This window comes from Hemicordylus capensis, chromosome 3, assembly GCF_027244095.1.
Source record: "Hemicordylus capensis ecotype Gifberg chromosome 3, rHemCap1.1.pri, whole genome shotgun sequence".
NCBI classification, from domain to species: domain Eukaryota; kingdom Metazoa; phylum Chordata; class Lepidosauria; order Squamata; family Cordylidae; genus Hemicordylus; species Hemicordylus capensis.
In genome coordinates, this window is record NC_069659.1 from 30,672,974 (window position 1) to 30,686,267 (window position 13,294).

Below are 13,294 nucleotides of genomic sequence, written 5' to 3' on the forward strand. Positions count from 1 at the left end.
GGGACATCAGGAGACACACACACCCGCATGACCGCAACAGCATCCCCCCCCAGCCTGGTAATCACGGTAATTCCACCATTTTAAAAAAATAAAAAAACCTACCCTGGTCAGCATCAGCACGTTTGGCTCAACTTCGAGTTGAACTGGGCCTGTTCCAGCTTGAGTCCAAACCCTCAAACTGGGCCACTTCAAGAGCATGCCAGCTCTACCTCGAGCCGACTTGCACAGCCCAAGCTTAGTCTTAGTCCACCATTGTGGGAACTGAGCAGAACAAGCTCATTTCCTTCAACCTTTACTCATCTAACTTGTTTTCTGGCTCCTGACCATTTTCATTGCCCTGATCTGAACCCATTGCGATTTTTCTATTTCTACATCCTTCTTCAACTGCAACACCCAGAACAAGGCACTGTACTCCAGATAAGGTCTCATTGAAATTCCAATTTAATTTCTTCTTTGGTTCCTGGTTGCATACGATCATGCTAACCTTAGTTAGAAAGCATGTGTCTAGCAAACTCCTCTTGAATGAAAAATATTACTTGTGTGATTTTTAGTTTGTCTACTGGTCCCTGCAAAGAAAACCACACTTATATATATCATACACCCTTACAGATTATCGGAAAGAAAAGGAAACCTTTCTGAGCACTCCTTGCTTTGGCCCAGTGGACTTCCAAAAGTGGTACTTTGCCCACAGGAAAGGGGGGAAATTATCCCATTGAAGTTATCATTGGGGTACAGTGAAGTCAAATCAAGCTTTAGGCAGCGCATTTTGGATGCTGAGTGCCAAAAGGATTTAGATCTTAAGGGAGCCCAGCCCAGTTTTGCACGCATGTGTCACCCATGGGGATCGGGCCCGATTCCACAACACCACAGCAGCAAACCAGCCTATTGAGCCACCCTTTAAAATGAGGTTAAGGGAGCAAGCACTCCTTTAACTTTGTTTCTCTGGTCGTGTGACAACTGTGGCTACTAGCAGCCATGGCTGGCAGACTCGGGAGGGAGGGAGATCCCAATAATGAACTGCACACTTGCGCAGCACATTATCGGAGCACCAGGGGCGGCATGTCCCAGGACCCCGACCCTCTGAGCTACTGGCAGGAACTGCTCATCTGCAGGGAAGGTACATTTAACCCGACTCCCCCACAGTCCACTCTGGAGCCCTTCTCCCCAGTCATGAGAAGAGGCTCTTAAAGTCTAGTTCCTAAATACCTCAGCCCAGGGAGTTCAATCAATATTACTATGCCAGCAGATACTGCTCTATACCGACGATGTGGTTGTATTATCTACAACACTAGTCGGCATGTGAAGAGCTTTGAGAGTACTCACGCAATTTTGTGAGAATGAATCTCTTATCATTAATACCCAGAAGTCTAAACTCATGGTATTTGGTAAGAAACCGAAAAACCATAAATGGGTAATAAATGGCATCAGGGTTCAACAGGTTTAAACTTATAAATATTGTGGGATTGTTTTTCACTCTGGAGGGTCATGGAAACCGCATTATGAGTATGTGGCAGCAAGTGACCAAAAGAGTGCAACTGTGTTTTAAAAATTTCTATACTAAAGGTGGATATTATATTCCAGCAGCCCTCAAGGTGTTCCAGGCAAAAATATTAGCTCAAATGTTATATGGGATTCAGATCTTCCCTACAGGTCACTTTTCTATATTGGAAGCTGTTGAGCCGGGCTTCCTTCGGGCTATTTTTCACCTTACTAAATGTGTTTCCAAAGCCGTATTACACCTTGAATCTGGAGTGATTCGAGTTGAAGCCCAGGCGTGGTTATATCTGACTAATTTTTGGCTTAAACTCCCCGCCCGCCCCTTGGGCCTTGGGCCATTAGTGTTGGAAGATGAATTCCAGTCAACCTGGTGAAAGTACTCACAGGTCATCTCTGGTAACTGTGGGTACTCATGGCAAGATCTGTCATCTTTAACACCTGATGCTGCTAAAAAGATAGTTAAGCAAAGAGTGCTAGATATGGAGGAAAAAAGAGAACTAAGTTTGATTACTGCAAAGAACACATTAGGCAGTTTTTTCAACTATCCCCAGCCAGCAGGATACTTGATATGCCTGGTCACTTTAAGTCATACATGAGCTTTCTCACAGGCACATGTTAATGTGTTACCTTCTGCGGTGTTAGAAGGAAGGTTTAAGGGAATTAACTTAAGGAATCGGTTATGCCCTTGTGGCGCTGGAGTTGTTGAGTTGATAGCGCACATCCTTTGACACTGTGCCTTTATAGGAGTATTCATCCTATATTTATAGAACCACTTTTAAAAGATAAACTGGTTTATTCTGAAGATTATTATGTTTTTTATTTTTAATGGCTCTCCCTGTGGAGGTTACAGAGAGGATTGCAAGATTTTGTGCTGCAGCATGCAAAATGAGACAAGATCAACTTAGCTGTGTATGACCTTGCAATCTTTTGATGTTGTATCTTTTTACTGTATTGTATTATTTTTATTCCTTGTTTTCTTGGTCATTGACTCTAATAATAAATCTGATTAGATTTGATTACTATCAAATCTAATAAAATCTAATCAGATTTGATTACTATTAACGCTAAGAAACCCTAGAATTCTTGATTTAGAAGGATTTGACAGAAGGTTTGGTTGGCATGCATATGTATGGTATGAAAAAAGTAAAATACATAAGATTTTTTGAACCATTATGTGAGAAGGAGTTTAATGAGGGTGTGGTTAAAATATAAAAATTGGTTTGAACCTAAAACTCCATTGTGGGTATCTCCGATTGAAGCCTTATCACGTAAAGAAGTAAATATGCAAACGGGTTGGGGTACCTATAGGGATTTGGTACATTTTCACGAAAAGGATTGTAAGTTAAAAAGTTTAATTGAAATACAAGATATAGTTAGAGATTGGTTTCAGTATCATCAGTTAAATGAGATGTACAAGAAGGACCTTAAAGTCGGATTTGAGGACCAGACTTCAAATTTTGAGAAGGAATTATGTCAAAATGATGAAAAATTAGTTTCTAAAATGTATAAACTGTTGCTTTTGGAGGAGACAAGAGAAGAAGTGGTTAAAACGACTATGATAAAATGGACTCAAGATGCGGGGCGTAATATAGAAATGGCAGCCTGGGAAAAGTTATGGAAAAAGGATTTAAAATTTACTGCATGTTATGCTATCAGAGAAAACTATTATAAAATGATGTATAGATGGTATCGGACACCAAAAAGACTGGCTTTAATGTATAAAAATGTTTCAAACAAATGTTGGAAGTGTGGACATTCTGAAGGCACATTTTTTTCACATGTGGTGGACCTGTGGGAAGGCTAAAGCCTATTGGGATATGATATATAATGAATTAAAGAAAATATTTAGAATGACATTTCCTAAGAAGCCAGAATCCTTCCTGCTGTGAATAACACAGGGAGCTATTTCTACAACCAATTTAACATTTTTTATGTATGCCTCTACGGCAGCTAGAATTATATATGCACAGAAATGGAAGTCTAGTGAACTGTCTTCAAAAGAAGACTGGCTGATAAAAATTTTGGAATATGCGGAGATGGCAAAACTTACAGCACTATTAAGAGATCAAAACTTGGAATGTTTTAAAGAAGATTGGAAACCATTTTTGTTGTATTTAAAAAATTACTTCCCTACTATGGACTTGACAGCAGGGTTTGAAATTTAGTATAAATCGCAGGTTGGTTAGTTTAATTATGTTCGTAAGGGCTTGAACTTATGTTTTGAATTATTATTATAGCAAGGGTAAATCTTATAGTTGATGATTCACGAAGAAATGTGAGCGGGAAGTCCATCTTTTATGTGTGTATTTGTAATGAATGACAATATTGCTATTGTTAAAATTAATAAAAAATGAATTTGGGGGGGAAAGGAGGGGGGGAGATTTGATTACTATGCCAGCAGATTACCTCACTCAACCTATAGACCCTACCCATTGACAGGCCAGGTGTAATGCCCTCCCCCCGACAGAGGCAGAATTCTATTATCTGAACGTACCTGTCCCTGTGCTTCAGAAACAGTTGAGACAGTGGGGCATGTCCTCTTGTGTTGTATTTTTATTGTGTTCTGCAGAATTCCTTTATTTTATTTTATTTAAAAAATTTGTATACCAACCCAAACTTCCATCTCTGTGATGTTTACAACATAACACAGATTAAAAATAACAAACATGAAACAATTTTAAACCAGTTTAAAAGCTTGAGTGAAAAAATAAGTCTTGAGACACTTTTTTTAAGTTGTCAGAGATGGGGAGGCTCTCATTGCAGGAATGGGGAGGCTCTCATTGCATTCCAGAGCCTCCGGGCAGCAACAGAGAAGGCCCATCCCTGCGTATCCACCAGAAGAGCAGCTGGCAACTGCAGATTTTCACTCCAGATGATCTGAATGGGCAATGGGGCTCATAATGAAGAAGATGTTCTCTTAAATACCCAGAGCCTAAGCTGTTTAAGGCTGTATCGGTTATAACCAGCACCTCATATTTTTCATGGAAACCTATTGGTAGTCCTGACACCAACCTGGCTCCCACATTCTTTATCAATTGCAGTTTCCGGACTATGTACAAATACTGCCCCCACATAGAGTGCACTGCAGTACTTTAGCTGGCACAACAACTAAAGCTGATAGAAAGCACCTCTGGCCACTATCTCAGCCTGGGACACCAGGGAGATGTTTGGATCCAGAAGAACCGCCAGCCTGCATACCTCTTCCTTCTGGTGAAGTGTGACCCCCATCTAGAACCGGCAGGTCAAAATCGACTCCCAAGTTCCAACCCTGCACAATAAGTACCTCTGTCTTATCTGGATTCTTTCTCAGTTTATTATCCCTCATCCAGCCTATCACTGCCTCCAGGAGGGCATTTAGGGAGGCTATGCTTTCTCCTGATGATGTTGACATGGAGAGAAAGATTTGGGTGTCATCAGCATATTGATAACACCCAGCACCAAATCTCCTGATATTCTCTTAAAGCGGTTTCTTGTAGATGTTAACAAGCACTGGAGACAATATAGAGCCCTGCAAGATACCACGTTAAGTATCGCACTCTTGCAGATCCTTGTTGGTTAGTTCATAAAATAAGGCCTTTGTTCAACTTACCATGCCCGACCCATCCTCATTGGGATCGGCGGGGGTGTTGGAGCATTCCTATTGTGGCAATTGATATCTGATCTCCCCTACACAGTAGCAATGCACACAGAGGAAAGCAAGTCAGAGAAAAAACAGTACACACAGCTCTTCATTCAACTTTTAATTGTGTTTGTTTCATCTCAACAAACCCACTCGATAACAGACACACTGTTTTATAAGTAGGGAGAGCTCTTATTATTCAGGAACAACAGAAAAATCTTACATCATTAAGTGCTGTGTTATCAACCATATAGTGATCGTCCTGTACCTTTGTCTGAAGCCCACATATGGAGCTAGAGCTACAGCAATTACTCCATGGGCCAAAAACACCCCATGGATGTGAGTTGCCTGTCAGAACTTGTCCACCTTGACAAATGAACTGGACATTGACAGCTGCTTTTCAATCATGATGACCAATCCGGTGTTTGTCCACTCTCAGAGTAAAGGACATTAAGTTCCCTTTGGGACAATACTTAGCCTCTGTCCATTCTCCCCACCTGCCAAAGAAGACAATGATTATAATATTCTGAGAAATATATGAATTATATTAAACAATTTACGTACTGTACAAATAACATCCCACAGGTCTCAAATGGTATTGCCAGTAAGAGTGCATGGATATTGCAGTTCTGAAATCTTGCATAAGGAACATGTCGACCCATACATCAGTCAAAACGGGCACAGAACTGGTTTTGCCATTTTGGTTTGAATTTGAGCCAGATTTGAATCAACCTGGCCCGTTCTTGTTCCCTGTCCAGCCGAATAGGGTCCGGTCCAGTTTGAACACCGAACAAGGCTGAATCGTTTCACAGGCCAGTTTGGGTATATACTTGTAAAGGGCAACATCTAGCCTAAGGAGGGTGGTGGTTGGAAGAACAGTTAGTTGCAGACCCGTGAGCTATTGACAGCCACTGTCTGTCTATTATGCAACTCTGTCTTTGTAATGCTTGCATTTTCACAAGTGCACTCTTACACAAGTGCACACACTTTCTGTTAAAAGGTAGGCAGATTGGACAGTGCCCAACATAAGGGGCGGGTGGGGTGGGGGGCTGTAGGCAAACAGGGTAAATTGGAGAGAGAACTCTCCCATTCTTAATCCTCAGTTTCTGAAAACTGAAGTTCTTACATGAGCCTCTGGAGGGGGATTAAGGAAGGCATTTCCCCTCTACATTGAGCCAATCCTATTGAATTCAATGGGGCTTTCTTCCAGGTGTGGGTATAAGCTTTCAGATTTGCCCCCACCCGCAGGAAAGGTCTTGGGGCCACCCATGTACACACTCTGAATAGTGGAGGTTATACCTTCAACGGTTATGCCCATTAGCCAATTATCGCTCTATCGTCCATTTACCCATTTCATAGCACATGGTAAGGTTTTTCTTGCAATTAGAGATTCCTGGGTAAGAGAAGGTTAACCCAGGAATCTCTGGCCATCTGGGACAGGGAATCCCAACCTGTGGTACTCCAGATGTTGCTGAACCACAACTCTCATCATACCCAGCCACTATAAATTGTAGCTGGGGGTGATAGGAGTTGTAGTCCAGCACCATCTGGAGTACCACAGATTGGGAGCCCCTGGTCTGGGACATCGGGAGTCCTCCACCTTGTTAGTGCAGGCCGCTACTGCTCTTATGAGATCTCTCAGGAGCATGACAGGTCAGTTCCTACCACATTCATACACACCCACAACATATCTATTGGTCTCAGTGGTGCTTCAAAAAACCTAGTTGCTCACCTAAGGTGTTAGCAATAAGCTCAGAGCTATAGATAAAAGCCTGGCTCCCTTCACCTTTCTAGATTACACTTGGAGTTTCTCAGTCCCTCTTGTTCCCTTTTGCCCTCAGAATTGGGATCCTGTAAGCTACTGTCAGTGTTGCCACATTAGTAATAGGAGGTAAAGGATCAGAAACGTTGCTGCCATCCAGGATCTTGGACAGACCAGGGATGGTCCAGGAGTGCACACATACCTCCATGCCTTTTATAGATCAGTGGATCCAAATTCCTATAGACAATAGCAGAACATTCTATAGGTATTTTGGAAGCCACTTGTCCACAACCCCAGATGGCCCTGAAGCCCACAATAAAAACAACACCTATAAAAAGCCTTTCAACTCCTGTCCAGTGGAATGGCGACAGGGCAACAACATTCTGCCCGGCTAATTATTGAATTTTGCACAAGTGCAGACACTTCTGTTAAAAGGCAGGCAGAACATTGCATAGTATGTCAGCCAGAGAGAGCTCAGAAGGATTCAGACAGATTCTGTCTAGGTCAATCCAGCAACAGTGAAAGCAACCCAGCCCCTTCCACAGTTCAAGCAGGAAAGGAAAGCCAAAGGGGAAAAGGAAACAAACAGTCACTCACGGTCCAGTTTTTGACTCAATGACTTTGCCATTAGAGCAGTAAAGGCGAATGCCATTCAGAGCTGAATCATCATACCATACACCCTGGTATTCTTGTACCTGGTGGTGAAGAGAAGGAGTGATGATAACACTGATGCTGCACTCTACTGCTGCCCACATTTTGTAAAATTACAGCACAATCTTTTCAGTGGGAATTAGCCGTTCACATTGGCTCCCTCCCTGCTGGAACTGAACAGCATCGTACTGGTCCAGTCAGATCAACGATGAGCAGCTTCAGCACTAGTTCTTGACTACTAGTGCAGGACAGCTCCTAGCCAAGCTTGGGGATTTGCATTCACATACACATCAGCAAACAGCAACTTGTACATCCAGCCAGTCCCAGGGACCCAGATGGGCAAGCCACAGGAGAAATTCAGTCTTGTTATTAGCCGACTTAGATAACCTCCACCTTGCAGGCCTCAACTGGCCTCTTCCAGCAATGAAGCTCCCAACCTGATTCAAGTTATTCCTACACTAAAGGGTTCATCTGAATTTATTATTTGTTTGTTTGATTGATTTCCATACCGCTCTTCCAAAAATGGCTCAGGGCGGTTTACACAGAGAAATAACAAATAAACAAGATGGATCCCTGTCCCCAAAGGGCTCACAATATAAAGAGAAACATAAGATAGACACCAGCAACAGTCACTGGAGGTACTGTGCTGGGGGTGGATAGAGCCAGTTACTCTCCCCCTACTAAATAATGATAATCACCACGTTAAAAGGTGCCTCTTTGCCCAGTTAGCAGGGTTAGGGTCCTTTGATCTCAGATGCAGAATTTCCGCTCCCTGATGTAACATGCTGCTGACTCTCCTTAAAAGGGAAACCAGAATCCAAGGAACAAGGCAAGCCCCTAAGACTTCTCAGTGCTCCAGGAAGTGATTCAACTATGGTAATGCAACACTATCACCTTCCTCCATACTTGTGCTGACATCTGCTTTCCTGTCCTCATCAAAACGAATCCCACCACCATCATCATTTTCTTGCCTTCTCCCATTCCTTTCGATGATTCCTTTATGTACTACTGTTTCTTCACCTTTGCCTTTTGGGGTTCTAAAGCAGTTGTCTGGGAAATGTTCAAAAGAAAGGATGGAAGTAGTGGCAAAAGCCTCATTGGACAAGGGGGCAGGGGGACAAAGGTCCCTGGGTTGCTGTGGTGGTGGGGGCTACCATGGTGCCCCCTGCACTGGGGAACCGCCTTGCCAACTAGTGAACAAAACACTCACTGGCTGGGAGCAAGAGGAACAGCCCTTTTCCTTCTCTGTTCCAGCTGGCAAGTGAAGGGCCATCCAGCCCCTCTCCAAGGTGCTGGCCACTCCCCGTGCATCAGCATCACATGCATCGGCTCATTTCTTCCTTCCTTCCTCTTCCTCACTCAGAGGAAAGGAGAGGAAGAAAGGCAGCACCCAGCTGTCATTGATGCACCAGCTGGGACAGAGTGGGGAGGAGCTGCAGGATCACGTCTGGATGCTGGCCACGCCCCCTGGATCTGATGACAGATTCAAGGGATGTGGCCAGTATGCATGCACAGTAGTGGGGGAGGGGAGTTCTGTAGCCTGTCCCCCAACTAGCATTGGGCTCCCTCCACCCCTGGATGGGGGAAATTGCTGATTGGGGCAGCTCCCCGGCATCAAGGTGTCTCCATGGAGGGAGCTCCAAAAGTAGGGAGACTTTTACCTTGAGTGCGAATCCACAAGCATAACCTTCAGGACACAATTTGATTGCACCCCAATTTCCCTTTGGTCCTCCATTTTCCACTGTTAGGATGGTCTCATAATTTCGGGCTGCTGTAGCCCACAGGCAGCAGGAGAGCATCAAGGAGAACAAAATGCTGACCGAGACAGCCATGGAAGATGCTCTGCTTTGGATCTACCTGCAAGAAACCTAGCAGATGAATAACAGGTCTGAGAAGTGACAGTTTGGAAGTTTGGTGGGTGTCCTCCAGCCACACTTACATTACTTCTCCTTTTTAGAAACATGCTTACTTTGGGTTAATTCTATACATTGTCTATCTGGCTTTTTGGACCATAGTTTGAGTCCCACCAGCAGCTAAAGGTTGATGGCAATGTGGATTGGGTCCTTTTCAGTGCCACAGCAAAGCACAACTAGAAAATATTCTGAAGACAGTGGGAGGGACGGGGCTATGGTGAGTGACTTTTTCCTTACCATACATAAAGATTACACTTGGCAAAAATGGGGGGAATCCAGTAATGGAATGTGGGGTGTTATCTGGAGCAGGAATTCCTCAAGGAGAGCACCAGTACTCCTAGGGGTACTAGAAGAGCTCCAAGTGAGAGCCCTCCTGCAGCTATGCAATTTGTTCCTGTATGAGGATTGCTGGCTTGAAGCCAACGCATTCTCAGTGATGTCCCTGGTGCAGACGAGGGGAAAGGAGGAGTAAAGATCCTCCTCTTCTGCTTCTGATTGGCTGGCTGGAAGGTGGTATATTCATATGATAAATAATTTCTTAAAATGTATTTACACACGCACACACACAAACACCAGATTCAGATGGGGGGGAAACGGAGTTAAGTGGGGCAGAGGTTGGAACTCCAGTACATTTGAATTCTGGAAACAGCGGTTTTGCAGCAAAAGCAACCTCTGGTTTGACTCGCCAAACTCCAGTCTGAACCTTAGGTTTGCACAAAGGTTCACCACCAAGACTTCTGGTTTGATCAATTACTTCCAATCCCTGATGCTTCCATAATTAACTTTTTATTCTGATTTTCACACCAAATCGTGGAGGTGGTGGTGAAAATGTGCCTGGGATCGAGCCTGCTCCATACCCGCAGCGCATCTCACCGGCCACTTCTCCAGTCACCAGGCCTGCCTCTCCTCTCGCCTATCCAGCTATGGACTTACTTGGAAACAAGCACACCGCCGCATCCCATCCCAGACTTGTCAGCCTATCAAGAGGCAGTAACACAGGGGGATTCCCTCTTCCCATTCTGTCCCTTGCTCAGGACGGACAGGACGGACTCTGGGTGCTTTGCTCCCTAAGAAGGAAGAAGCAACAATGATGTATGTTCACAAGCACAAACACTCCAGTTGGCAACATAAGAGAACTTCTTCTTCACCATAAGCCCCACCACCTGTTAAGATCATCTGGAGAGGTTCGTCTGCAGTTGCCACAAACCCATCTGGCGCTACTCAGGTACGGGCCTTCTCCGTTGCTGCCCCTGGGCTTTGGAATGCACTCCCTGTTGAAATAAGAGCCTCCCCATCTCTGGCAAATTTTTAAAAGGCACTGAAGACACATCTATTCACCCAGGCTTTTAATTAGATTCATAGTTTTAAATGTGCAATGTTGGTTTTAAATGGTTTTAATGTTAATGATTTTAATGTTTAGATGATTTTAATTGTTCAATTCAATTAGTTTTGATTTTAACTGTAAATTGATTTTAATTGTGTTTGTTTTGATGTAGAACACCCTGAGCCATTTTTGGAAGGGCAGTATATAAATCAAGTAAATCAAATAAATAAGCAAGGCACCCCATCACAGCACTAGGGGGAGAACATTTGGCAGGGGGGGGGCGGGGGGTGGGGTTGGGTATAAAAAGCTGCCCCATTGAGGGATTCTTGAGCAGCCAAGTTCTGTTCCCCCCCACCCAGCACAGAAATGTTGGGAAAGAGGGGCCCAGCCCTTTCCCCTTTGGTGGTTTCTGGTCCCTAGGCTTACTCATGAGCATGGCTGGTCACCAGGGTCTGCAGTACTCCAATCAAAGGAGCTTTTCTCCATGTATGTGATAGCAATGGATGCTGACCCAGAGCTGACCATGCTCGCTCAAGAGAGTGCCAGGCCATGGGGACACTCCCGCGCAACTCATGAGAAGAACCATCAGAGCAGAGGAGAGAGAACTGACAAGCAACATCTCTAATAATTTGAGGAAATGAAACATCCCCTTCCTCATGGACAGCTCTCTCATGTAAGTGACAGGCCATTGGGGAACTATATCGAGCCAGGTTGCTCTGTGGAAGAAAGCCACAGGTACGGGTATCCTGGAAACTTTTTTTGCTGTCTTTCCCACTGTCACCAATTAGCTGCCAAAGGGTGACTCCTGCCAGTCAGCCCGCCCATGTGGACATGTGCATCCTTGCTTGTGCCCTGAAACAATGACCCTGCTCTCCTGGATTCACTGGCAATCAGAGATCCCCTCTCCACCGATTCCCCGCGGTGGCAAATCTGCATATGGCGCAACAGAACCCGGGAATTTTAAATGGGGTTAAAGATCCATTCACGTACCCAGAGTTACTCCCACATGGAGTGTCCAAATCTCCTTTGGGTGTGTGCAAGGCTTCACGGGGGGGGTTGCAGCAATTCTGTGCTATTTTTTACCATAGAAAGTGGGGGGGCACAAAAATGGGGGGGCCCTTTGGGGGGTTAGCTTGACTGAGGAGCCTGCAATCCGAAGGGAGAACAAGGGCTCAACTCCGTGGTCCTCCCAAGTAGACTGGCTTTCTCATGAGAAGGAGAGCCCAGGAGTTTGGTTTGATCTGCATAGACTGCTTTGCTGGGGTGATCCCTTGCAACAGCATCCTAGGACACAGTGGGACAGATGCCCTCCATCATAAACATATCCCCTCATAGGAAGTCTTCATGCTCCCTTCTCTTTCCTGAGTAATAGGGAAATAGTGGTTCCCACCCTTGACCACCCCCCTGCCAAAATCATCCTTTTGCAAGGCTGTTTGGGTGCATGGCACAGATGTGGAAACAGGTTCAATGTTGGACATGTTTCCCCCACCGCTTTCAACAATCCCCCCCCCAAAGGGGGTATATAGTAAGTGTAAGTGTGTGTGTGTGTGTGTGGTGTGTGTAACATTCGCAAACCCCCCACCCCGGACTGGACCGAATTGGGTGGGGGGGTTTGAGGAGGTGCCAGTCCATTTCAGTCTGGTCCAGACTCAAACTGAAATGGACCAGCTGGTTCTGTTCACACCCCTACAAGGCCTGCATGGGGGGAGTAGCAGTACCACCATTGTCAAAAGCAGCACTGGCATGGCATTTAAAACGATTTAAATGCCCTTTCCATGACAAGGCTGGGCAGAGTGCTCCAAAAATGGCCAATCATGGCCACTCCGCTGACATGCTGATGCTTTGCCCACAGTCGGGCCATGGAGCTTGCTTGGATAGGCCTGGGGGAATGAGCAGAAGGGAGGGGCTCCCTTGGCGGGTCACCATTTGATGAATATTTGCGGCACAATTCACAGTATAAAACTGAAACCGCGGCTTCACGGTTGCATGTTACATCTGAATCTGGCCTAAATCTCTATGAGGTACCTGAACGGAAGGTCTGTGTCAGAAGGGGTACATTGGTTTTAAAAGGCTCTGAACCCCAAGTCTAGAGGGGTCTGTAGGGTTAAGCCCTATTTGTGGAGGAAAGGAAAAGCTGGGTCTTTGCCAGGCATGGTCTCTCGCAGCAGGTGAGTCACCATAACATGGAAAACCAAAATTTGAGGCAAGATAGGCAAACTGAAGCCAATCTCAAAAAATCATGGGAAACTTTCAGGAATTGTGGCCCTTCCTCCACTTGGGCCTCTCCCCAAACACTTTTAGAAAGAACAGTTTGGCTGGGCTTTTTTGTTTGTTTGTTTTCTTTGCCGCATTTTTGTTTGGCAAGAACTGGTCAGCCCAGTTGGGGCTCAGTAAGGACAAAGGCTGTAGCTCAGTGGTAGAGCATCTGCTTTGCATGCAGACAAACCCCAGTTCAGTCAAGGGCATCTCCATTGCGAGCTGGGTACTATGAAGCCCTGGACAACTGCTGCCCGTCAAGGTAGACAATA

The 13,294-nt window shown here is 45.0% G+C and overlaps 1 pseudogene; it reads right to left on the reverse strand.

The window, feature by feature from the left end:
- Positions 1-5,315: 5,315 nt before the first annotated feature.
- LOC128351689 (vitelline membrane outer layer protein 1-like) lies at positions 5,316-9,361 on the reverse strand (annotated as a pseudogene).
- Between the last annotated feature and the right edge of the window lie 3,933 nt (positions 9,362-13,294).